The sequence below is a fragment of the Canis lupus genome, chromosome 10, assembly GCF_011100685.1.
Source record: "Canis lupus familiaris isolate Mischka breed German Shepherd chromosome 10, alternate assembly UU_Cfam_GSD_1.0, whole genome shotgun sequence".
NCBI lineage: Eukaryota > Metazoa > Chordata > Mammalia > Carnivora > Canidae > Canis > Canis lupus.
Window position 1 is genome coordinate 36,884,752 of NC_049231.1, and position 27,108 is coordinate 36,911,859.

Consider the following 27,108-nt stretch of genomic DNA (forward strand, 5'->3'; position numbering starts at 1 on the left):
GAGCTAGACTTTATTAGCTGCGGAAAGTGGATGAGTAATGTAAGAAAAGCAAAAGTCAAACAGAAGTTGTGTACAGACTTGTTATAAAATAGATGCCAGTCCAGTGTCTAAGAGTCACAGTGTTATTCTTTTCTCTGACAATCTAACTACAGAACAATTACAGGCAGGATTTTACCAAACTCTGCTATCGGGTGTAATCTTAACTAAACCATCCCATGATTAAAGATAGACCACAAGTAATTTCCATCCACACCATACAGCCAAATCCCAAAGTTATCTACCAACTGAATTCATAAGGCACTTGTTGTGAAGAAAACCCACATGTATGGTATCCTGTGGTACCTCAGACCTCCAGTGTGCTAGGGTGGCTTTCCATCCCTAAACCAGATTATTCCAGAAAGACAGTTTCCAACCTGACCTCTACAGCTATAGCTATAAATATCAGGGCTTCCTTCCTACACACTGATATTAATGAAACTACAGACAGCCTTCCTTAGAAGCTCCGGGGAAGTCAAGATAAACAAGAAGAGCTGCACTTTAATAATAATTGTACCTACCTATTGGGCTCTGACAATCCCCATGCTTTCATAAACCGATGGAATTACTCTTAATCCAGTTTTTCTTTAAAAAAAAAAAGTTAGATGACATACAAAGTTAGACCAAATCAAGCAAAAAATTTCTAAAGACTTAATGTTGAGAATCCTTTTGGAAAACACATGGATCCTGTAAGCACAACCTCATTTTGGGGGGATTTTCATACCATAGAGAGGCTCAATTAGGCTGTAGATGGTCCTTCTTGTTTTTAGAAGTAAGATGCTGTTTCAGATCAACCTCAGTGCACGGGGGGAGACTTTGCCAAGTTTCTGAAAAACAATTTATGGAGCTCTGGAATGATTTTCTCTTGTTATAATCACATTCTCTAAATTCTGAGGCCAATTTAACTGGTATAGGAAATGTGATAGGTTGTGCCTGAGACCACTGTGGGTTTTAATCAGGTGGATGTAGCATCTGGAGCCAGCTTCTGGGTGAAGCAGTTGCATCTCCAAGCCCTACCACCCTGTCCCTACCAGCCAGGCTTCCTGGACTCACTGGTGCTGAGATCACCCAATGCAGATGCTCTCTTTGAAAACCCGCCTATTCTGTTTTTGACAGACTTCAGGTTCACAGATCTCATTGAGTAGCTTCTAACATTTCCTAGCAAGTCCTGAACTGGGAGTGAATCGCCTTCTACCTCCCCAAACTTTGGCCTGCAAAACCCTTGCTAACTAACACAACACTCACAATGGCTGGCCTCTGAATGCTTTGGCATGGTGCTCTGCAGAGTGACAGGTGCCCTATCTGATCCAGCAGCAAGCACTCAGTTGCCATCCTGGCTCCCTGGAAGCCCTCGTTAATTTCCCTGGTGTCAATAGCTTATTGCTGGGGATGTGGCTGTTCCTGAATCTTTGGTGCTAGACATCCAGAGCCTATAAAGAGGAACAACAGGAAGATGTGAGGGTAGGTTTCTAACATTGTAGAGAAGACCAGAGGACAAAGATTTACATGATCACCGTGTGTAAAAGGAATATAATAGCAAGAATCCTTTGCAACCTCTTTCTCTTCAGTCAGCCATACTCAGAGTCAGCCCTTTCACGAATTGACCCCAGCGAGGCTCTCTCTCTTCATCAGATTCCAAGGAGAAGGCATAAGCATTGGCATTGCTAAGTCAGCTTGGAGGGGTGGGAGGACACACTTGTTTTTCTCACATCCCAATGGTTAAAAAAAAGGAGCCAGAGAAGACAAGATGGAACAATGAAAAGCACATGGCATTTGTTGGAATATTTGTTTACTGCTAATTTGTGGTTCAATTGGGTTTTTGATAGACTTTTTTTTTAACTATCACAAAAATGCATTATGATAGAAAATAGACATCAGCAACAGCTGCCACAAAGTACCTGCAGTTTGGGGTAACTCAGCCAGACCTTATCTTGCAGTCATTAACCTCCTAGGACCTTCTCATCTCCTGTGGGAACCTGTCAACTTTCTGATCATGTCCAGCTTGTGCAGCATGAATTTCTTCCACATATGTGTTTCTAAATCTCCTTTGATCTTTTAATATGTCTGCTGTGGTTGATTGTGGCTTCTTTCTTGTTAATTTTACATTTGAAAAAACGTCGAAAAGCCCAATCTCTTTTCCCCTTTCCTGTCTCCTTGGCCCTATTCCTTTAACATTCCTTCTCTTCTCTCTTTCTCCCACTTGTGTTTGTATATCATCTAGTTTAGAATACCAGGTGAGGGTTTGAATGGAGTAGCCCTGTCCTAGTGCATAGTGAAGGACCAGGACAACAAATACAAGTACCTGCATACCTGCATCTTGTGCCTTCCTTACCCTCACACCTACCACAGTGATCCCCATCCCAAAGATTCTACTCCTACCACTCCATGTCCCAAGCACAAAGTTTCCTGCAGGGATGGCAAGGGAGGGAGGCAATGGCTCAGAGTGGCTGTTACGCTCAGGCGTGAAGGATTCTGCCTTTTTCATGCTATTCTATAAACCTTGTTAAGGGCCACACAAATTGCCATGAGGATTTTTAGTCTGAAAGTTTGACTAGAGGTTTAAGTCTAAAAGTTTGGCTAAGAATCTGCTGCATGTCTACGGCTGTTTCCAAGTACTGGAGCCTCAGAGATTTGAGGGACTTCTACAAAGTTATGGGATAAGACTAGTTAGAGATTAAGCTGCACTGTAGGTCTGCTAAAATATGATTGGTAAAGGCTTACTGGGGTTTTCCATTTCTGGTGTTCTAGAAAAAGATATTTTCATGGCTTAAAATGACATAGAAAATTCTGGGCAGCGTGAATCCAGAGCTTCCCCTTTCTTCCAACTGCCCGCTCATGCCATTCTCTCTAGAGGAAATGTCCAGGTGATCCTGTAGGTTCTCCTTCCACATTCTGAGACTTCTGTAGCATTCCAGGGCCCACTGGGAAACATTCTGAAGTACCTGCCACCTGCTATGTCCCAAGGTGTAGGAAGACACCAAGAGACAGGTAATTACCTCTCCTGGCTGCCTTATATCCCACACCTTCGGGGACATTTAGGGTAGTCAAAGGTGGAGAAGAGGCTAAGTATGGACTCAGTTTCCCTAGGAGTAAGGACAAGCTGATTTGCCTCTTCAGGGAAGATTCAGATAGTAACTACCCCTTAGGTCTGGGCTGCCCTGGGTCTTTGCTCTGATACCTCTAAATCTAGAAACCTGGCCTTCCCACCTGGTGCCTGCTTCCCAGTCCTTTGGACTAACCTGTAATTGCACTGGGGGCTTGTCTTTGGGTTTCCTTAAGAAGTTTTCTTCTTAAACTTTCCTCATCTCTTTAAGCTCCTTCTGGACTTTCACCTGCTTGGGATTGCTACACTGGACTCAGATTTTCTGACATACTTGAAGTATTGGGGCATTCTGGTCACTCCACTGGATGCCTTCCCCTATGTGCAGAGTCCTGAAAATTCTTGATGTTGCTGAGGATCCATTTTACAAACTCTGAAACTGAATGGGTATCCCTCATACCAGCTCTGGATGACCGTTTTTGGGAATAGATGGCTTGACTACTCTCTGTGTGGCCTGAGACATTTTAAATAGTGCTTCAGGTTTCTGAGAGAAGTCATTTCCTATCTGTTTGACTAAATTCTACTTGAATTTCCAAATTTAGTGGAAAAAGCATTTGATTTTAACTAATAAGTACGATGTAAGTTTTTCAAAGTTCCCTATTGTCAAAGGGATTGAAGAAATTTTCTTCTTCATTTGCTGAGAATTTTTATGGTGAAAGGATATTGAATGATGTCAAATGCTTTATCTTTATGATCTGAAAAGGTCATATGATTTTTCTTCTCTATTCTCTTTGCCTGATAAGCTTGGTCACAATATTACATTCAATTTTTTTTCAAAGATTTTATTTATCTGAGAGACAGAGTGTGCATGAGCAGAGAGGAGGGGCAGAGTGAGAAGGAAAGGGACAAGCAGACTCCCCTCACTCCCCTCTGAGCATAGAGCCCAGTGCAGGGCTTGATCCCAAGACCCTAACCATGACCTGAGCTGAAGCTAGATGCTTAACTGACTAAGCCACCCACACACCCTTGCACATTGATTATTTTTTGATGGGTTTGATTTTCCAGTACTTTGTTGAATATTTTTTGTCTGTGTTTATTAGGGTTACTGATCATAATTTTCTCTTGTTATAATGACATCATGTGGTTTTGGTATCAGGTTGTGGCTTCAGAATATTTGTTGGGTAGTGATACCTCTTCCTCCATGATCTGAAAGTCTTTGTGTGAGACTGGTAGTATTTTTCCCTTAAATGCTTGATAAAATCTACTAGTGACACCATCTCAGCCTGGAGCTTTCTTCATTGGAATGTTGTTAGTTGCTCACTAGATTTCCTTAACAGATAATGCTGTTAAGGTTTCTATTTCTTTTTTCTGCCAGTTTTGATTCATTGTGTCAAAGAATTTATAAATTTTATATAAGTTTTAAAGCTTATTGTCATAAAGCATTCATAATATCCGCTTGTTTTTTGTTTAATATCTTTGTGATCTCTGTGATGTCTCTCTTTTTTAATTCTGATAGTAATAATTTGTGTCTCTTTTTCTCTTTTTCTTGGTCAGTTTTTCTAGAGGTTTACCAATGTTACTGATCTTTTTGAAGGACAGAAACAACCAATATTTTTATTTCATTTATTTTCTTTTGTTTATCCACATTCTATTGGATTGATTTTTATTCAGTTTTAGTGTTGCCTGTCTTTTGCTGTTTGGGGCTTAATTTCTCTTCTTTCCTTAATTTACTAAGGTAGACTTACAAACTGATTTAAAATTCTTCTTCTTTTTTATTATATTCATTTAAAGCCATAAATTTATATTTAAACACTTCTTTTGCTATATCCCACAAATACTAATATTTCCATTATCATGGAAATGGATATTTCCATTATAATTCAATTTAAAATACTTTCTAATTTACATATATTTTTTCTTTGACTTGTGGATTATTTAAAAATTTGTTGCTTGATTTCTAACTGGGGCTTTCGAGAGCTCTTTTTAATTTAATTCAGCTATGGTGACAGTACAGACTCTGTACCATTTTAGTCCTTTGAGATTTATTGGCATTTTGTTTAATAATAGACATTTATATTTTTTAAAAGATTCCAGATGATTCTTATATACAATAAGGGTTGAGAACAATTGGGCCAGTTTATATTAGGGAGTCTTTCTTCATTTAGTAATCTAGGATTTCCTCCCTTCCCCCTCCTTTTTTTTTTTTTTTTTTTTTTGTTGTTAGAAAGAAGATTTAAATAATGGTTTTTTAGACAGAAGTGGTTTAAGAAACCTAACCCAATGGCAGGTGAGCTTTGCCCTTTTGACACCTGTTTTGCCAGGAGCCCACTAACAGTGCATCAGCTGTCCCTCAGAGGAGGCATAGAGTTATTTGTTCCAGGCTTACATGACAGGCTCCGGTTATCTTGATTCATATCTTTTACTGTGCTGACTTATTTCCAAGATGCTTTCAAACAAGAGACAGAAGCAGACTTCACTAATAATAATAATAAAAAAAAGCTATTAAGCTTTTCTACATTGCAGACATGTGGCTTGTGCTTTTAATAAAAGAGGAGAACTTAATGAGCTTGATTCATTTAGTAGCCTCACCGGGTGACAGATCATCTGCAGAATATATTAATTGGGTGTATCAAAGAGTAAAGGAATGAATATTGATATTATTAAAGACCTTGTATCAAAATAACTTCCACTGCCAAGTCATAAAAATATGACACTGGAAGGAGATGATATGTACATAGATCAAATCCATCTCAGGTGCTTGTAATGTGCAGTTCCTTTTTGCTTGCATTATTTGGAAGTTAACTCTGCTAAAGCATCTATTTTGGCAGGAAAGTCATTGACAGTCCCAGTGTAGTCCTCTCTTTGACAGAGAATGTGGGGAGAAACATCTCACCAGAGCTTCTGAATTAGTGTGAGAAGACCTCTTAGGTCCTGTTCAGTGGGAGACTTTGTGATTCCTAAAATGATCCTTGAGTTATTTTCATGGTTCTGCTTTGTTTGTGCAGGATTCTCAATGGTTGGGCTCTTTGTCTTTCCCTTACCTGTCCTGATTCTCCAATGAACCCATTTCATTACCTGCCTACATGTACAGGCTGCAGAAGTTGGGAAAGTTGATAGCTAACAGATGTGTTAGTTGAAAGGAACTGTTTTCCTTTTCTTGTTCCAGCCATAGTTCAACATTTTATTTTTAATTTGAACACAAACATTGCAAAGTAGATATTATGATATATACTTTCACAGATAAGGAAACAGGAAACCAAGGCTTAAGAAAATTAAAGATCATCTGCAAAGTTTATCTGATTCTCACGTCTGTATTTTTTCCACATTGCTCTTAAAGTAATACATATGACTCTCAGGAATTCTCTTAGTGGCCATGAAGGACCATTCATCTGAAGGTTCTCTCTAGCAGTCTTTACATTTTGTACCACCCTGGATTTCTTTTAAGGCTTTACTTATTTGACAGAGAGAGAGAGAGAGAGAGAGAGAGAGAGAGAGAGAGAGAAAGTGCACAAGCAGAGAAAGCAGCAGAGGGCAAGGGAGAAGCAGGCTGTCTGCTGAGCAGGGAGCCCAATGTGAGTCTCCAGCCCAGGACCCCAGGATCATGATCTGACCTGAAGGCAGACTCCAGGATCATATACTGACCTGAAGGCAGATGCTTAACTGACTGAGCCATCCAGGTGCCTCTGTATCATCATGAATTTTAAATTCTAGGTTGAGGACTGGAATTCATAGAGATTGAGAGGTAGTGAAGTTGTATACACATACATAATATATATGTTGTAATACACAACATGTGTTATATAATATATATGTTTTATATGTTTATATACATAACTATGTTATATATAGTATGTATATTATGTTAATATATACAAATGATGAGAGGAAGATTTATATAATCTAATAACTGTATTCTTGAAGAAATACAATTTTTAAAAATTGAGTTTTTAACAATTATTTTTATTTTACCTGGGGCAAATTTTAAGTGGTTTGTTATAGAAAAGTCTGTTGATTCAGGAATGATAGAATTGGTAGAAATGATAGAAATATCTAATATCTGTTGATTCAGGGATGATATTTCAAATAAAGAATGGCATCTCTAGTCTCAAACAAAATACAATGAAAACCAAAACAAACAAAAATATTTTAGTGGCTGAAAATGGTTTAATGGGTTATGTTCCTTGACAACATTTTCAGATGGGGAATTTCAGTAACTTCAAATAAAGCAGAGATTTCAGATGACCAGACAAAGCCTGCAAGGGAGATCTATTTGGACAAAGATAGGCTTGGGCACAAGACACTTTGAAATGACCACGTTATGGGCAGCCTGAGAAGAAGAGCAAACCAAGCCCAAATAGGACAGGCCCGGGGACCTGAACTGGGCTACAGCTGTATTTGGTAAAGTGTGATTCAGGGTCAAGTCTATTTCAGATGATAAATGATGTGGTGGAATGGAAAGAAGTGCATTTCAGGGCAAGAAAGACCCTACCATGTCACATGATGGAGATACTAGCACTTCCCCATAGCAGAAAATAGTCCCAGGGCATCAAGCAGGCCACTGGAACCTGTTTTCAGTCTTTAGGACATTGGGGCTGAAGCTGAGCCTGATAATACCTCCTGTGATGGCCAAGAGTGGCCATAAAGTGGGGTGGGCTGCAGTGAGATTGATTCACAAACCCAGATTACCTTCCCCTTGGATACAGAAATTGACTGCTAAGCTTGGCTACTCCCTGGCTACCCAGGGTCCATTCCATTGGACTAAATGAATAGAAGGTGAAGATGAATTCCCATATCTCACATAACCATTTAAATTTTGTGTGTAACCATGCCAGGTGAATACTTCAGTTTCTTCTAAAGGTTTCTTTGTTTACTGGCTCTAATTTGTTTATTTATTTGGTCTGATTTTGGTAGTGATTGATGTGTTCATTGTTCTCTACAAGGATTTCTCATGTAATTTTTCCAAGGGCAAGGATTTGTCAGAATATCCCTTATTTATTTTATATATGGTGATAAACAGGTGCTTAAAACAGTTTTTGAATAATAGGTCATCTTCCTTCAGGGTGGGACATTGGATAATAAATACTGGAGGGAGTCTGCTATAGTTAACAGGGTCTATAAACAGTTTTCCATGATCATCTACAGTCTGTCATGGTTAATGCATGCTTTTAGATATCACCTTGCTCTAGGACAGTGGCTCTCATATTTAGTGTACATGCCATTACCTAGAGATATTAAAACTCACATTTCTGGCCGCTCATCCAGAATTTCTGGTTCAGTTTCTGGAATAGGGCATATCTAATAAATTCCACAGAAGTGCCGATACTGCTGGTCAGGAGACCCACTTTGAGAACCATTGCTTTAGGGAGTAAGCTCAGCATATGAGATAACAGGAGGTTGAGATTGGCTAGCAAATGATTGAAAAACTGACATGGAAACTTCTTGGGCTTCTTTTCTTAAGAAATTATGTATTCATTATTAAGTTCTTATAATTAAGGTATGTAATTGTTCCATATGAAATGGATGGCTTGCCCTTTAGTAACTGATAAGGATGGATGATTAATTGTTAATTCAGTCTGAAACATGTAATGCTATTAGCAAGAGCCTCCCCTACTCTTCACTAACCTGCATTTAGGACAATCTCTTCTGAATAGAGGTAATCATAAGTAATATATGACCAATATTAATGAAAGATGTGGCTATAATTTAGGACGGTCAGCAGTGCATCCAACCAGAAGTAATTATCTGTATTAATTCCACTGGATAGCATCAACTGGGTTAGAGGAGTCCGACTACAAAGAGCACCCCTGAATTTCCTCCAGCCTCTTTGCCTCTCTGTGTCACTATTTGCCCATTTGTATCAATCTGCTTGGCAACTATAACAAAATATTGAGAAGTGGGTAGCTTAAACAACAGACATTTATTTCTCACAGTTCAGGAAGCTGGGAAGTCTAAGCCCAAATTGTGACTAAGCCGATTTCATTCTGAAGCCTCTTTTCCTGATGTGTAGGTACCACTATCTTATTGTTTGCTTACATTACAGAGTGAGAGAGAGGGACAGAAAGAGAGAGAGAGAGAGAGAGAACTCTCTGGTGTCTCTTCTGAAGACGTGAATCCCATTACAAGGTGCCATCATTGCTTGATTACCTTCCAAAGGTCCCATATCCAAATAGCATCACACTGGAAACTAGAGCTGCAACAGAAGGATTTTGAGGGGGACACAATCAATCGTTCATTCCATAACACTGAGCGAATTGAATTATTACCAACACCAAAGAATCATACATTTGGACTAGGTGGGGTAAGGGGTTGGCCTAAGTTAATGTAATATTCAAGTTCTAAGAAATTTTGAGGAATGCAATTCAATATGGAATAACAAATGTTACATTAATCTAAGAAAGACATCAAGTGAATTGAACCACATCAGTATGCATATCAGTGGCCTTGAAATCACCTTGTCTCCTTAAATAGATGAAACATTTTCCACTCATCTCAATTACGTTATTGATTTGTTTAATGACTCTAGTCATTCCTGGATATAATGATTACTTACTCCCAAACCATGAATTCAGAATAATTATATTTTATTAATTTCTTTTATTTCTAATTTTTGAGTTTATTCCTTCTTTTGGGACATTTTACTTGCCTTCATGCTGTAGATTATAAATACCAAATAACAAAATAAAAATGAGATAGTGGATGATGAAATGTTCTGTGGCTTCTTAAGGTAGACACATAAGTGCTTATTAGTAGTTGGCCAGGGTATAATTCAAAATTTGACTTGGGCCTTGAAGTTCCACTTGGCTTGAGTCTGGTTACTAAGCCTTATGTGCTTGTGACAAGTTCCTATAGAATAAGGACTTACTGTACATTTCTGGAACTTTTCCAAAATAATACTTAGCCTTGAATTTAAATATGCTATTGATAAAGGCAGCCTCAAAAACTCTTAAGCGTTAGTGCTTAAGCAATAGATCCACTGTTGTCTACTGGGAAAATCATACTCTAAAATGGTTGTTTGGGGGGCATCTCTAGCAACCCATCCTATGTGAACGTAACTATGTGCAAAAGGTTCTTTTCTTCTTTTCTAGAAAACCCCATGGATTGTTACATGGAAAACATAAGCAGATATTACTATCTTCGATTATGTAACATAGGATATCATGTTTCTAATATTGTGACTCTCAGAGAAATGCAGGTTCAAGTGTCAGATAGGACAGGGGAGGGAATCTATTATTTATTGAAAAGTTACTATTTGCCCATTAGTGTGCTGGGCTCATTCACATACTCTCTTTCATGTAATTCTTTCATTAACCCTGTGAGACTAGAACCACTATTCCAATTTTTATGGATAAAAAAATCGAGGTTCAGAGAAATTAGCAAATTACTAATTTAAAAAAAAATGACTAGTGCCAGTCTCCACCCTCAGCAATTTTGATTTATTTGGCTTGGAGTAGGAACCACTGGCTTTTGGCTTAGAATAGGGCGCTGACATTTTAACAATGTCGCATGTCTGAGTGGGTCTAATGTGCATGTGCTTGGCCCACTGCCCTCCACTCTGCTTTTTTTGGAAGAATAGTATTATTGAACACTTGTGAAAAAAAAATTTTAATTGTTTTTTAGAAATTTGAAAATGGGCTTGTGACAGGGATGAGGACCTTCTATTCTTGGCTCCTTATCGCCTGATACATACCTGGTGCCCAGCTAATCCAAAACTGCCCTGCAGCATTCTACATAGCAGGTGATAGAGGACAAAGGGGGAAACCAACTCCTTGTTGAAATAATTGTGGAAAGGAGGTCACATGAAAGACGCTTATCTCAGAATCTCCACTATAAAGTGAACATGCAATGTTAGTGTTTTAGACAAAATTAGCTGGAACACACATATGGATTACAAAAGATTTTCATATGGTTATTCTGAAGATGAATAATGTACATGAATGGGCATTGTAAACTACAAGATACTTTGAAGACAAATGTAAATACACTAAATATTAATTTTATAAATCACAAAATATAATGAAAATAACAAAAATAAGTTCTTTCTCTATCCCTGTTCACTGAGTTGTCTCAATCCTCCCATTCATATGGTTTTCACAGAAAGGAATCAAGTGCTGTGGAAGGCAGCATAATTGAATCCATGATGGAGAAAATGAGGATGTGCAAAGATATGGTTTCTGTAGAAGCTGTCAGTCAACACTTACAGGAAGTCATCTAAGTGTTCCATATCCTACTTAAAGTGAAGATATTTTAACATTAACAAATTTTTTATATATTTCAAATATTATCTTAATCAAGTAATTATCAAATCAACTGAGCAACCCAAGAATACCAGAGAGCTGAGGCCAAAGAAAAAGCAAAGGATTCCTTAAAGAAGGAATCTGGAAAATAAGGGCAAATAATGCTGACTTATTAAAATTAGCTCACTTTTTACTTTAGTTATGTAGGTAGTAAAGTCCTAGACTTAAATAGCATGAAATGAGATATTCAAGAGCAGTAAGAGATCCCATAAACTGACTAAAGTATTATGCATGATGTATAGCATTAAAGGGTAAAATGAAGCCAAGTAAAGTTCAAAATAGAAATGGAAGAAAATTCTCTTATTAAATGGAGTTTGGAGATCCCATCTGACTCAGCAGTAAGTCAAAATATTTCCCTTTCCCACTGATAATTATTCTCCTCACACCCCCTCTCCCTCCACTCTGGCTGCTTAATCCAGAGAATAAAAAATTGAGGGTAAAACTTTGGATCTCAGGCTGAATATTCTGAAAACATAGTGTGTTTAAGAAAGGAGTACAAGGGAAGATTTTTAAATTAAATTTACAAACTAGCTCAGATTATTTTAGATAATCTCCAATACCTTTTTTCTCCCTGCTGAAATATTCTTTGAAATTATCTGAAATAAAACTCTATTCATCATCGCCTTCAGAGAAGCTGTCCATATGGTCATCCCCTCATGTGATAGACTCAAAGCCTTTCATCACCGCAGGCACTCATGGGGAGTTTGCCTCTCTTATGACTGGAATATACTCAAACAAAACAAAACAAAACAAAACAAGCTTCCTGTCTTGGTACTTGCAAGAGACGTTTGCATTTTAGAAAGTTTTGCAATCAGAGTGCATGGCTGTTTGTTTATTCTGTCAACTGGCAAGCTCCTTCCAACCTGGAGAACAGTTGTAGGAGGTGGTACAAAGTACATAGAAAAGCAACTGTGTAATGAGCTAGCAGCACACTACTGCCAGAGAAAGCCTCATTTCAGGGAGCACCAGCCATCACAGCAGAGTTTATTACAGTCATCATCATCCCTGATTTAGTTTGAAATGAGCAGAAAGGAAAAAAAAAAAGATCTTCATAAAAGCTTTCAAAAATCTGGTGGTGGAGAATTACACTAGCAAGTGTTCTTAGGGCCAAATGGGTCAGAAATCAAAATGATATGTGTGTTTTTGGATAGCACAAACCACGATAATCTTTCACTGCAGATCTAAGGTAAACAAGTTGAAAGCTTTGCTCTTGTGCAGGGAGAGGAAACAACTCTAGGTTACAGGCATATTTCTTTTTGAAGTAGTGTTGAGCAAAAAATTGTTTCAAGGAGTGACAATTCTGAGGCTAGTGATGGAAGTGAGGGAATTGGAAACTTGTCAGCCACTCCTTAGGAGACAATGGGATGTCCTAAATATGGAGGCTCCATGGGGCTGGAGTAGAACCAGTTCTAGTCTGGACTAGAAGAAATAAGCAAAGTCGGAGATTTCTGGGCTGGAGTCTGGGATCTGACCCTAGCCAAGCTGCTTGACTTCTGTAAGTCCTATGTCTCTCATTTACAGAACAAGGATAATAGTATCTAACTTATCAGAAAGTGGTAAGGAATAGGTAACACAGAAAGGAGCTTAACATAGTGCCAGACACATAGAAAGCATGCATAATGTTACAAATTATGAATATTATAGAAAGGAGTGCTTCTGGACTGTAGGAAGAAACACAAGTATTTAGGGACAGGGATGCTTCAGGAAGAACCGCTGTTCTCAGAGCTTGCCTACCATCTCTCAGAGCCAAGTCTTAGAACCTCTATTGTACCCTCTACTGGAATCTCCCTCATTCACACATCATTGACTAGATCACTTCTTCTTAAATTAATGGTGGAAAAAGGATCAGATTTCCTGTTCACGGCAGACTAATGCTTTTTATAAAGCACACACACACAAAAAAAACATTATTAGAAAATAACAAAAATGACAAAACCTAAACCTGCCGATCACATGCTTCGATGTCATGGTAAGATAAATTGCTATAAAAGCTTCTCAGTGGGGCACTCTGGGTGGCTCAGTGGTTTAGCGCCACCTTCAGCCCAGGGCCTCATCCTGGAGACCCGGGATTGAGTCCAACGTCAGGCTCCCTGCATGGAGCCTGTTTCTCCCTAAGCCTATGTTTCTGCCTCTGCCTCTCTCTCTCTCTCTCTGTCTCTCATGAATAAATAAATAAAATCTTTAAAGAATAAAAAGGAAAAAAACTTCTCAGTGCCCACTCTCACGTTTGTACTTATCTTACCATGACAACAGACAGTGATTGACACCAATAGGCAGTCCCTGTTTTGAGAATCACTGGCATAGCTTTCCCATAACCCGTGTTCTTTCTTTAGATCACAATTACGATGTCATTTGGAATGCTTTCTCTGATCTCCCCAAATTGGGCTGGTTACCTCCTATGTTCTTCCTTTGCCCCTGTTCTTCACCCAAGTGTACAAGCATTTGTCTTATTCACTCTCCTGTTTTCATTGCACTCAAAATCTGATGCACAGTTGATGCTCAATAATAAAAACCGAAAGGACATGTTTCTTTCAAGTAAGGAAAGAATTGAGATGCCCATTGTTCAACTCCATGATTACCTGAACTTAGGATAGGATACATTCATTGTACCTTTGGGAAAAATGCTCCCTTGGTAAGAAAATGAAATTAATAAGGCATAATATATTTAGACTCTGGGCAAGTCTCAGTGATAGAACTTACTCATGAAGTGAATTTTATTCATGAGCTTCAGAAAGGAAATTGAAGGTTTAATTTCTATCTTTTCCTTAAAGGTGGATGGATATATCTTTGGAAGCTTTTCCTATCTTTAAGATATACTGCTTTAGAAGATTTGTCTTTGACAAATCATGATTCTGATGGCTCACGGAAGACTTAGTAAAAGTGTAAACTGATGTATGCAACATTTTTTTCAAAACCAGCAAGAAGTAAGGGAATACCAGTGACTGCCTCATCAAGGAAATAGGTAAAATTTTAATCATTTTTTTCTATTTTATAAGTGGAATTTTTACATTTCATCATGGACAGAAGAAAATTCTTTTTTTTCTATTTTATAAATGGAATTTTTACATTTCATCATGCACAGAAAAAAATTCTCATCTTCACTTAATAGAATAGGACATTGTTCAGATGGTCAAAGGAAAACACTGTTCATTTGAAAGATGACCAAATAGCTTTCCTCCTGGTAGCAGGGATCAGTCATTCTCTAGCAATTGGGACTAAATAAATGTTTAAAAAGTGCCCATGTGCAAAATGCAGAGCACAGTGTTATTTGGCTTTGCTCTGAAGAGAAAAGTGACTTTTTTCCTCTTCTCTGGAGACTGACCTCAGCCCTTGCCCACCATTCTCCTCAGGGACATGGATTCAAAACTGGCCACACGACCCTCTTGTCAGTCCCAGAAAATCCTTTTTGTAGCATGGGAAAGAGGACTAAGGCTGTCTTCATGATGCTAAACATCTTGGGATAAACCAAGAAGTCTCATTTGACCAGTAGGAAATCTATCCACAGTCTAGGCACATAGATCCAGTGAGGTAAAGGTAGACAATTGCAGGGCTGTGGAATCAAAGCCAGGCATCTGGACCCCAAATGTGCACCATGCATGATCAGTAGATTGAACACATAACTTTTCTTGGCCACATGTAGGGCTATTCTATATGTATGTAGATTATTATGCTTAATAAATTCAACATTTAAAAAAGAATTATTGCATATATCACATAATTCTTCAGCATTATGTTTTTTCTCAATCAACAGATAATAAAAGTACCATTGCTACTATCATGTGTAGGGTCTGAAAAATGTTGACAGTAAGGAGAGCTCCTGAGTCTCTGTAAAGATTAGAATTTATGATGTGTGCCCTCTTGGTTTCTCATTCTGCATTTGCACAGGCATGTGTAGGGCAGAAAGCCTCTGGAAACTCCAAGGAGGATTTGGCTGCTTCTACATAACAGAGAAAGTAGGTTGAGGACAGGAAGCTGGAAGGAATCTTTGGTGAAGAGAAATCTCAGTGTATAGTTACTCTAACCCTGGTTCTGTCTTACTGGATGGTGACTTAAGAGGTATATGGAGGTCCTTATGTTCTCAAACATCTCTCATACTGGATCTTCAATGCTCTATGTTCCTATAATGAAGAAAGCTTGCCTTTCACTGTGGAGAATTCTGGTTTAAAATGAAACCATATTGGCTTAATGCCATTTAGAAGTGACAGATCTTTTGTCTTCTCTTCTTGAAGAAACACCTTGGTGAGGGGAGAAGTTGACAAGGCACGAGATACAGGGAATATGGGAAGTGAAGAGAGTACCATGGAAGGGAGGAAAGTTCTAGGAAGGGAGGAGAGTCATTTGCATATGAGGTTTGATTTCTCTGTGTAAACATGGAATGGAGTGAGGAGGCAGGAGCTTGTCTATAGGATGTTACCACCGAGGAAATTAATAAAGGGAAACCTAACAAAAGTCGACTCCTGATGTTGGAAGGAGAGCCTAGAATGCGTAATCCTACACCAATACTGATTACAGGTATAATTATCATTTACAGACCCAATAGAAGAATCCTCAATGGGAAAGAATTATCAATTACAGACCCCAGCAGGGAAAGGTGTACATGTATGTTCTACAAGGAATCAGCTATCCCTATAACTCAGTCTATGAGAAACTGTCATCATCCTGAAGTCTTGCTTTTTTCCAATGGACTTTCATTCAAAACAACCCTTTCTCTATAAATAACATTCTTCTCCTAATGTTGGACTTGCCTATGGTTTTGCCATAGCTTGCTTATACTTCATTGCAATTCTCAAATAAACACATTTTTTTCTGCTGATGAAATAACTCACTCTTCTATTTTTAAGGTAAACAACACCCAGCAGAACAGAAAATGAGGGATGGTGGACATGAAGGAAGAAATTCAGCCACACAGGGGAAGCTTGATTACCAAAACAACCATGTTTGAGGCAATGCTTGGCTCTGGAGCTCCAATGTGGCCCTAACAACACAGAAGTAGAACCATGAAGATACACAAGATTAGGGCTTTTCTTGGGCTTCAGATCATCATCCAGAAAGTCTTTTTTTGGAGATCAAAGGTATTTATCACCAAGTAAACTTTTAAGGACCTGGCTCCAAACATCATGAGGGGGATGGACACAAGACTACACCATCACAGAAATGGCAACCAAGTGATGTCACAGATCCAAGTGGTTACATGTGGAATACGTAGCAGAAAAGACCCCTCAGGGACTAATATGGGAATCCAATGGTCAGTACTTTAACATTAAAGCCTGGGACAAAGATAAGAACTAAGCCTTGGAGGGATACTGATAGAAGGGTGTGGGATGTAGACAGATACAGTTTAAATATAGTTAGATGCTCAACCTGCATCTGAGTGTGTTTACAGTGCTCACTTCACATTAGGCAAATGAACAAAGGAGAAGGAAATCCTCTACCCAACCTGGGAGGAAATGACCACATTTGGTCTGCATCCTTCAGTAACCTTAGCTTAGAAAATGGAATCACAGCATGTCCCTCTATAAGCTGCAGGAGTTTTTCATTGAATCTGGGGACCAATCACAACTGCAGGTAAAATGTTTCTTGGCCATGTTTGCTTTCCTTGGTGCATAATGGCTCTCAGAAAGCTCATGGAAAGGAGGGAGCAGTTAGATCACACTAGGATTCAGACATTCCTTGCTCTCTTCATCAAAATGTCATCACTAGACTTGTCCTGATTACCATTTCAACTGTAAAACTTATTGTGGAGGAGGGATGAGGGGGGTAGCATCCTTTGCAGCATTTCCTGGCATGAGAGAAAAGGGAATGAGAGGACTCACTAATTATGCTTTCAAAGTTAAACCCTAGAACACTGAAATTGAAAACTGACCCTAAAGGGTGACTCTCTCTCTTCCATGCAGGTGGACTCCTACTGAGAGGTAGGGCAGAGTGACAAACATGGCAGATTGGAGGTGCATGGGGCAGAGACCTTGCCAATCCTGTTCAATTCTATCGCAAGAACCAAATTCAGATCCTGACACATGGGAGGCCCATAATGAGTATTTGGTTACATTTTGAATGAATGATTTCTTTCTCTTAAAGGCTAACAAGGACCTGTGTAGACAGATTTACTTACTTGAGTTTTACCAAAATGGCATTCCTTCACCCTTACTGACTCCTTCCATTATCACTGTAAAGTTATCATTTGTAGTAGATCCAATAAAAAGATCATTATCTCTGGAGAGATTCTAAAAGAAGCCAATGGGAAACACTCTCCCCTTTATTCATAAGCAGATCTGTTGCTATACTTCCTCAGGAAGCTAGCGGATGTCAAAACCTATGTCACACGTGACTTTTCCATACAAGGTGTGTTTGTACAACAATGCCCACAAGTGCATGTAGAAAGCATTTTTATTGTATAGCATGAAATATGCACCTTATATTCATCATTCTATTTGTGTGTGTGTGAGGAATGAATGAGATTCATGTCATGTACCTAACAAAGCTCTAGGGTGAATGGAGTCACCTCTGGCACCAGTCATAGGGGCTCTGTCACTGTTCATTTACAGGAGATTGTTTCCCCTTTAACGTTCTTTTCATTTATTTGTCTTCTCATTTCCATGCTCTCCTTCTTCTGTTCACTCTAATTTTTCTTTTTTATATTCTACTTTCTTCTCCTTTTAAATTCATATCTATTCTAGAATATCCCAACTTTTGCTCTCCACTTCAAACACACTCATGCAGAGTTCAGTCATAGAGGGGGATGCTCAGCTTTACATTTGGTACACATTCGTTTAAGAAATCCTCTTCCCATGAAGAAACAGGAATTTTCTCCAGGAGATTATGCTTACAAAAAGTTATTTGTTTATTATCTGATTTTTGCCACTAGAATTACAAGCTACTAGAGAGCAGTTTCTGGAACTGTGCCTAATATGTATACCCCCTGAAAAAATATTTGTTGAATAAATGAATATATACTGAATGCCTATGCAGATAGACATGGTAAGTTTTACCGCTTGATGTAAATAGATGTGGTCTGTCTGCATCTGTGCCATCTGTAAATGGTGACCAACCCGCAGCTTTGCAAAGACTCCATTGAATCTCGAGAAAGCAAACCTCTCACATTTCTTTCTTCTCCATCCCTAGGTCTTGCTCTGATTTCTCCAAATCCACAATTTGTGTTGTGCCAGATCATGACTATTTATCTCTGTGATGAATACTTAATGCAAATGGCAAGCCATCCTGAGACAGGCTAGCATCCATCCGTACCCACCGCGAAGGCCAGGGAGCAGTGTGTGAAGCACTGATGTCAAAGGCCATTAACACAAATGAAAATTAACATTTTTCATCAAGGTCTAACAGTGTGCCACCAAACAGGCCAACCACTGTGCCACTTGTTTATAGAAACACATTGCTAATCAGTCAGTAAAATCTGTAATATCTGTGCTTCTGCATACTTGCTTTTCAGTCTTTTGAGAGCATTAAATTAGTCTCAATTAGTAAAGCTAATGTGTGCAGAAATAGTGAACATTTTAATTTAATGGAAAACACCCTGCCGGGTGAGAAATATAATTTCTATCTGGAGCTATAGGCTCCATGTCTTGAAAGGTTAATCACAGGTTAATTGCAATCCAAGACACTGATGTTGACTTTTTTTTTTTTTTGCATTTCTTACAAATCATTAAAAAGCTTAATATTCATTTTTCCGTAGAAGAAGCTCTATCAAGAAGTTAGTGATCTAATGTATGCATTTGAATTTTATCTTTTCTCCTGTTGAAGCAACAAAAGGGAAGTTGCTACATCATGAGTGTTTTCTATCATGTGAATAGCTGCCATACAAATAAAACAGTAAAATATAACCAAGCAACAATAAGGAAACAATTCCCTTTCCCTTATGATAGCCTGTATGTTCTCAGCTCTGTCTTTCATTGCTACTGTTAGCTCTGGTTTATTACTGTGCCTGAGGCCCAATTTCCAATGGGAGGTCTGGTATAATGGAATGCCAGTAGAATTCTAGCTCCCTGTGATTTACATGCTAGCTTTATTCTTGATAATAAAGTGAAAGCACTAGACACAGGTAATGAGAAAATACATTTTATTTACTGGCCAATGTTTAGGTGGAGTATTGGAGTGGTTTAGATTTTCAGCCATAACTAAACTTCCCGGAGTTGGTGACTGACAATTTCCAACCTCCCCATGAATGGTGACAATGGGAGGTAGGCAGGTGGGATGTGGCAGGTAGAAATGCATAAAAAGCACATAGCCATCAAAAGATAGTACCCCAGTAATCAACTACAAGATAAATTAAATGTCATAAAGTAATAATTTATTCTCACCCATATGATCTGAAGGTCACAATGACTCATACCTTGTTGTGTCTATGAAAAAAATATCAAAATGAAAATAGGAAAAAGGTCTGATGTTGACTCAAGGGAGAGGGAAGTACAGAGAGGAAAGGAACTGCATTGTGCCCCATGGGAGTTCCTTGTCTGAAAATAAGGAACGTCTTGACACTGATCTCTGGTGGCGTTTGGACAACGGGAAGCAGCAGCAGAAATTAGAGGAGGGAGAAGGATGACCAACATGCTGACAGCAGAGATAACACTGAAGACCCCTCTGACACCATTCCTCAGAGGAACCACCGGCCTCATGGTGACCACTGGACATATAGACCCCAACTCATTGCTTTTGTGAATGGACACACATTTCAGTTATGGATTTGAATTCCTTACCCATAGGTCTCCTGTTAGAAAGGCTATTCTTGCATTTAAAGGAATCCTTATTCATTGCCATACTATATTACCTCTGACCAAGGGATGCACTTTATGACAAAGGAAGTGTAACAGTAGGCTCCAAGCCCTGGGATTCACGGGTTTTTACCAAGATCCTTGCTATGGTTTGAATGTCTGAGTCCCCCACCCTCAAAGTTCATATATTGAAACTAGAAACTATACTCCACAAATGATAGCATTGGGAAGTGGGGTCTTTGGGAGGTAATTTGATCATGAGGGTGGAGCCATCATGATGGATTAATGCCCTGATAGGAAGAGACAGAAGAGAGCTTGTTTTTTTTTTTTTTTTTTTTGTCTCTGGTCTCTGCCATGTGAGGACAGTGAGAAGAAGCTCAAGGATAAGCCAGGAAGAGAGCTCTCCCTAGGAATTGAATTGGCCAGCACCTCAATCTTAGACTCCTACAGCCCTATGAGAAATAAATTTTTGTTGTTTAAGTCACCAAGTCTAAGGCATTTGTACAGCAGCCTTAGCTATCAGGCTCCCAGAAATCTTTGGCTATTTAAGACTCTTTTGCGGCTCCATATGAATGTTAGGAATATTTTTTCTACTTCTCTAAAAAATGCCACTGGGATCCTGACAGGAATTGCCCTGAATCCATAGATGGATTTTGGTAGTGTTGACATTTTAACAATATTAATTCTTTTAATTTATGGTTTCAGTATACTGTCTAGTTATTTGTGTCTTCTTTGATTTTCATTAAGCTCTTATAGTTTTGAGCATGGAGATACTTTTCCTCCTTGGTTAAATTTATTCCTAAGCATTCTATCATTTTTTATTCTATTGTAAATGGTATCGATTTCTTTATCGTTTTTTCAAAAATTTCATTGTTAGTGTATTGAAATGGTACTAATTTTTGAATGTTAATTTTGCAACGTGTGACTTTACTGAATTCACTGACTAGATATAACAGTTTTTTGGTTGAGTCTTTAGGATTTCCCGTATATAAAATTATATCAGAGAGATGATTTTACTCCTTCCTTTCCTGTTCTAATTCAAATGTTGCACACACATTATCTGCAATGGTTTAAAATTTCCAAAAGTACATTTTCTGAGCAAAGGGATGCAAAAATTATAAAGGCAATTATTTTAATTAATTGACAGGAAGAAAACTTATCAAACTTATAATCTACAATTTTGAGAAACTCAGTTTATAATTTTTCTGTAAATGTACCTAGTATTGGCGTTGTTCATGAAAAACTTACAGACCAGTATAGGATATAGATAGGTAAACAAATAAACTGTGCACATACACAAGTAAAATTACATTAAAAATAAATCATAAATATAAGTGAGAAATTAATTATGTCTGGGAGAGTCAGGTAATGTTTTAGCAGAATTTAAAGTAGGAATATGCTCTTTGGCCAAGAGCAGAGAAGAACAAGACACCTTTGGAAAAGGGAATAGCATATGAAAGGCACAGAGGCACAGAAGAACAGGCTCTTTGGGGAACTCTGAACTCTTCAGGATTTCTGCTTAGTAAAGTTTGAAGAAGGAAATGATGAGGATGACCGTTTGGGGGCATGAAATGGAGGAATTTCTGGCATAAGTAAAAATCTGGGTGTTTATTCTCAAGATTTGGAGCTTTTGGACAGATTGATTAGATGAATGACATAGTTTTGTTTTTTGTTTTTTATTATTTTATTTATTCCTGAGAGACAGAGAGAGAGAGAGAGAGGCAGAGACATGGGCAGAGGAGAAGCAGGCTCCGTGTAGGGAGCTCGATGTGGGACTCGATCCCGGGACTCGAGGACCATGCCCTGGACCAAAGGCAGGCGTTAAACTGCTGAGCCACCCAGGGATCACCCAGGGATGGGTGACATAACTGATATGAATTTTGAAAGCTGTTTCTGGAAAAGCCTACTGTGTAGATCTGAGAAAGTTGAACCTGGAGAAAATGACCCAGGTGTGTGATTGGAAGAAGTGGAATTAAATCAGTAACAGGGAGACTGGAGAAGCAAGGACAGTGAGGAAATGAGGACAGAAACACATGAAGGGCTTGGTGGCTGCAGGTGTGGGATTGATGATCCCCTGGCTCTGACTTAGGCACTTCCATGGATGTTGGTGCCACAAAATAGGAAAGAATATCCAGGAAGAGTAAGTTTGAGTTGGAGACATAACACAATGCATCCTGCTTTGAACAGGAAGTATTTGTGATGTCAGTGGGAGTTTTCAGTGGAAATGGAACTACCAGAGGGACATCTGGATTAAAAATACGGATTTGAGAGATATTGTAGTGTAGATGGTTGTTAAAGCCAAAAATGTGGATACAATGACCTCGTAGGATATATACAAGGAGAAAGACCAATGACAGAACCCTGAATTTAAGAGTGGGAGAGGCAGGGACTCAAGCAAATCTAGGATGGACACAAAACTAAGAAGAGGGCCAGAAAACAGTGCTGTTGAAGAGTGCAAAGGAGGGGCAGCTGTGAGAACTGGTTTGGAGGCAACAAAATGAAATGGGTAAAAAAGGACAATGAAGGCAAAGACTGGAAGTATGCTTCCAGAGGTCTGGTTGAAAGGGGTTGTGAGTGGCCTTCTTAAGAGGTGCTTGGAGGGCATGACATTACATGACAGATTCAGGTGTGAAGAGTTAATGAAGCAAAGCCAGGATAAGTTAGTTTTTTGGGAAGCTGCAATGAGGAGGCAAGGAGAAAGCAGGCTGCTATTCCCACGGGCATGCCCAGACTCAGGACCAGTTACTTCCACAAAGGCCACAGCCCCAACCTCCTGTTTCTGCTCTCACTGTCCCCCAGATCCAGCCTGTATGACAGCATCATATGATTATTCCTAAAGCAAGTGAGTAATTCTCCTGCTCCAAACCTTCACAAACCATACTCACTACTTGGAGAAGATGGGCCAAACTCTTCAGCTTCTCACTGAACTTAGCTGCACTCCACTTCTCTAGATTTCTAGTAACTTCTGTAAGCACATGAGGTTATCAAGGATGTCTCCTTTCCATTCTCTGATCATTTGGCACCCCTTTCCTCTGCACCTACACTGTACCATTCCCTCCACTGGGCATTTCAAAGAACTTCCTGACAATCTATCCCTCACTACCTTCTCTTTCCTCTCTCCAGAGGTGAAAATGGCCCCATTCAAATCTGTTATTTAATCCTGTCCTTAAGGAGAATTTCCCGAGCATTGATTTAGAAGGGAAATGAGTCTACATCAAATCCACTTGATTTTATAGTCGGTTCTGCTCTAATGAAATATACAGACTTCAAAAACCAACAGTGCTATGCAAAACTTCACAACAAATTCCACAGAGTTTATGGGAATAGTGGGATTAGGGACACAACACTCAAAACCTTCATCTAAACAGGTAGGACGAAAAAAGTAGGATTCTAATAAAAATAACAGTGCCATTTTGTACATGTTCGATGGTCTAGAAAAACCTACAAACCACAAAAAATATGGCATTATACCACAAAAAAGCCCCAGGCTAAGCTGGATGAGGGTGTAGCTTGTGAGTTACAGCAGGAGAGTGATGAGATGGAAGAAAGGTGATGGGAGATTGGATGGAAAGTTGTAACACAATGTGGACACATGGTGAGCTGAGGGCATCTGAGGTGCACACATGTATGTACTGTATGTGTCCCGATGTGGCCCCTTGCAATCAGGGGCAGTTTTCTTTTTCACCAGTATTTCTATGGATGACATCATGTATAAGCAAAAACAAAACTTGCCTTGTGCTCGGTTCCCTAATGTATCAATCACATTGGAATAAACTTGTGTTTTCCAAACCTGAGTTACAGCAGAACTGACTATAATTTTTCTCTGACCCCTGCCATCATCCTAATTACTATGGTTCTACCTTGTTCCTTGACATGTCCTCCAAATTATTTATTTTTTTACCTACCATGTGACTGTCTTGATCAGCTACCCACTACCTGAACCTGCTGTGTGCCTCTCAGCTTCTGTTCTGTGCCTGGGGCCCTATCACTTCTTTCTGGGGTCTGTGATTCACATTGCCCACCTGCCTGCCTGTATCCTTGAGTCTGCAAATATTGCCTCTACCCTTCCAGCCTTCTCTTTCTTGCTGGCCCTCCTTGTAGAGAGGACCATCTGTCTGGATACAACGTGGCTTTCAATATTTGTTTTAAGTTAGAATCAACTGGGGAGCTTTGAAAAATCCCAGGGCTCACTTGGTGTCCCAGGCCAATTAAGGAATCACTGGGGAGTAGATTCAAGATTAGGATCGTTTCTAAAAGGTGTAAAATTTATTAAGTCTAAAAACAAAGTAACTGCAAAGAGCTACTGAATATTGGATAGTTCCTTATTTACAAGTTGTACTGCAGGAAGTATGTTTTAATCACCGTTTCAAATAATCAGAGGAGTATAGTTTTTTTCAGAAACAGCAGTATTTCACTCTCCAGGTAGAAGTCTACTGAAAACATCGAGTGATTGTCCCAATTAGAAAGAGATAAATGAATACCTTAAACAAATTTAAAAAAGAGGTAACTTCTACTTGAATATAAACCTCCCCAAATTACTCTTGGGCCTAATTCAGACAATGGCTTAGAAAAGGTAACCTTTTGCCCCCCAAAAAAGTAATACATGAAAATATTTTCATCTAAGTACATGCCCTCAAGAGAGTTTTATTTTTTATTTTTTAAAAGATTGAATGATTGATTTTAGAGAGAGAGCGAGAGCACGAGGGCAGGGAGGAGAAGGGCAGAGGCAGAAGGAGAGAGAATCTCAAGCAGACTCTCCACTGAACATGGAGCTTGAGGCAGGGCACAATCCCAGACCCTGAGATCAGGAGCTGAGCTGAAATTGAGTCCAATGCTCAACTGACCGAGTCCACAAGTGTCCCAAATACATACCCTCAAGCAAATTGTGTTGTTGTTTTTGTTTTATATATTTTTTATTGGAGTTCAATTTGCCAGCATATAGCATAACATACAGTGCTCATCCTGTCATGTGCCCCCCTCAGTGCCTGTCACCTGGTCACCCCAAACCCCTGCCCACCTCCTTTTCCACTACCCCTTGTTCATTTCCCAGAGTTAGGAGTCTCTCATGTTCTGTCACCCTCACGGATATTTTCCACTCATTTTCTCTCCTTTCCGCTTTATTCCCTTTCACTATTTTTTATATTCCCCAAATGAATGAGACCATATAATGTTTGTCCTTCTCTGATTGACTTATTTCACCCAGCATAATACCCTCCAGTTCCATCCACGTCGAAGCAAATGGTGGGTATTTGTCATTTCTAATGGCTGAGTAATATCCCATTGTATACATAGACCACATCTTCTTTATCCATTAATCTTTCAATGGACACTGAGGCTGCTTCTACAGTTTGGCTATTGTGGACATTTCTGCTAGAAACACTGGGGTACAGGTATCCTGTCGATTCACTGCATCTGTATCTTTGGAGTAAATCCCCAGCACTGCAATTTCTGGGTTGCAGGGTAGTTTTATTTTTAATTCTCTGAGGAACCTCCACAGAGTTTTCCACAGTGGCTGACCAGTTCACATTCCCACCAACAGTACAAGAGGCTTCTCCTTTCTCCATGTCCTCTCCAACATTTGTTGTTTCCTGTCTTGTTCATTGAAGCCATTCTTACTGGTGTGAGGTGGTATCTCATTGTGGTTTTGATTTGTATTTCACTGATGGCAAGTGATGCAGAGCATTTTCTCATGTGCTTGTTGGCCATGTCTATGTCTTCCTCTGTGAGATTTCTCTTCATGTCTGTTGCCCATTTCATTATTGGATTGTTTGTTTCTTTGCTGTTGAGTTTAATAAGTTCTTTATAGATCTTGGATACTAGCCCTTTCTCTGATAGGTCATTTGCAAATATCTTCTCCCATTCTGTAGGCTGCCTTTTAGTTTGTTGACTATTTCTTTTGCTGTGCAGAAGCTTTTTATCTTGAATAAGTCCCCTAGTTCATTTTAGCTTTTGTTTCCCTTGCCTTCATAGATGGATGTTGCAAGAAGTTGCTGTGGCCAAGAGCAAAAAGGGTGTTGCCTGTGTTCTCCTCTAGGATTTTGATGGATTCTTGTCTCACATTTAGATTTTTCAACTATTTTGAGTTTATCTTTGTGTGTGGTGCAAGAGAGTGGTCTAGCTTCATTCTTCTGCACGTGGCTCTCCAATTTTCCCAGTACCATTTATTGAAGAGATTGTCCTTTTTGCCAGTGGATAGTTTTTCCTGCTTTGTCGAATATTAGCTGACCATAGAGTTGAGGGCCCATTTCTGGGTTCTCTATTCTGTTCCATTGATCTATGTGTCTGTTTTTGTGCCAGGAGCACACTGCCTTGATGATCAAAGGTTTGTAGTACAACCTGAAATCCAGCATTGTGATGTCCGAGCTCTGGTTTTCTTTTTCAATATTCCCCTGGCTATTCAGGGTCTTTTCTGATTCCACACAAATCTTAACATGATTTGTTCCAACTCTCTGAAGAAAGTCCATGGTATTTTGATAGGGATTGCATTGAATGTGTACATTGCCCTGAGTAGCACTGACATTTTCACAATATTAATCCTTCCAATCCATGAGCATGGAATATTTTTCCATCTCTTTGTGTCTTCCTCGATTTCTTTCAGAAGTGTTCTTTAGTTTGTAGGGTATAGATCCTTTACCTCTTTGGTTAGGTTTATTTCTAGGTATTCTATGCTTTTGAGTGCAATTGTAAATGGGATTGACTCATTAATTTCTCTTTCTTTGGTCTCATTGTTAGTGTATAGAAATGTCACTGATTTCTGGGCATTGATTTTGTATCCTGCCACACTGCTGAATTGCTGTATCGGTTCGAGCAATCTTGGGGTGGAGTCTTTTGGGTTTTCTATGTACAGTATCATGTCATCTGCAAAGAGGGAGAGTTTTACCTCTTCTTTGCCAATTTGAATGCATTTTATTTCTTTTTGTTGCCTGAAGGCTGAGGCTAGGACTTCTAGTACTATGTTGAATAGCAGTGGTGAGAGTGGACATCCCTGTCGTGTTCCTAATCTTAGGGGACTCTAAGT

At 39.1% G+C, this 27,108-nt stretch overlaps 1 long non-coding RNA gene across 1 annotated transcript in view; it reads left to right on the top strand.

The window, feature by feature from the left end:
- The window catches only part of LOC102154326, a 30,524-nt gene extending 12,043 nt beyond the window's left edge, over positions 1-18,481 (top strand). The window contains exons 2-4 of the long non-coding RNA XR_005365712.1: positions 14,142-14,332; positions 16,212-16,615; positions 17,265-18,481. This is a non-coding gene — a long non-coding RNA (uncharacterized LOC102154326). The remainder of the gene's footprint in view (positions 1-14,141; positions 14,333-16,211; positions 16,616-17,264) is intronic.
- The last annotated feature ends 8,627 nt before the right edge of the window (positions 18,482-27,108 follow it).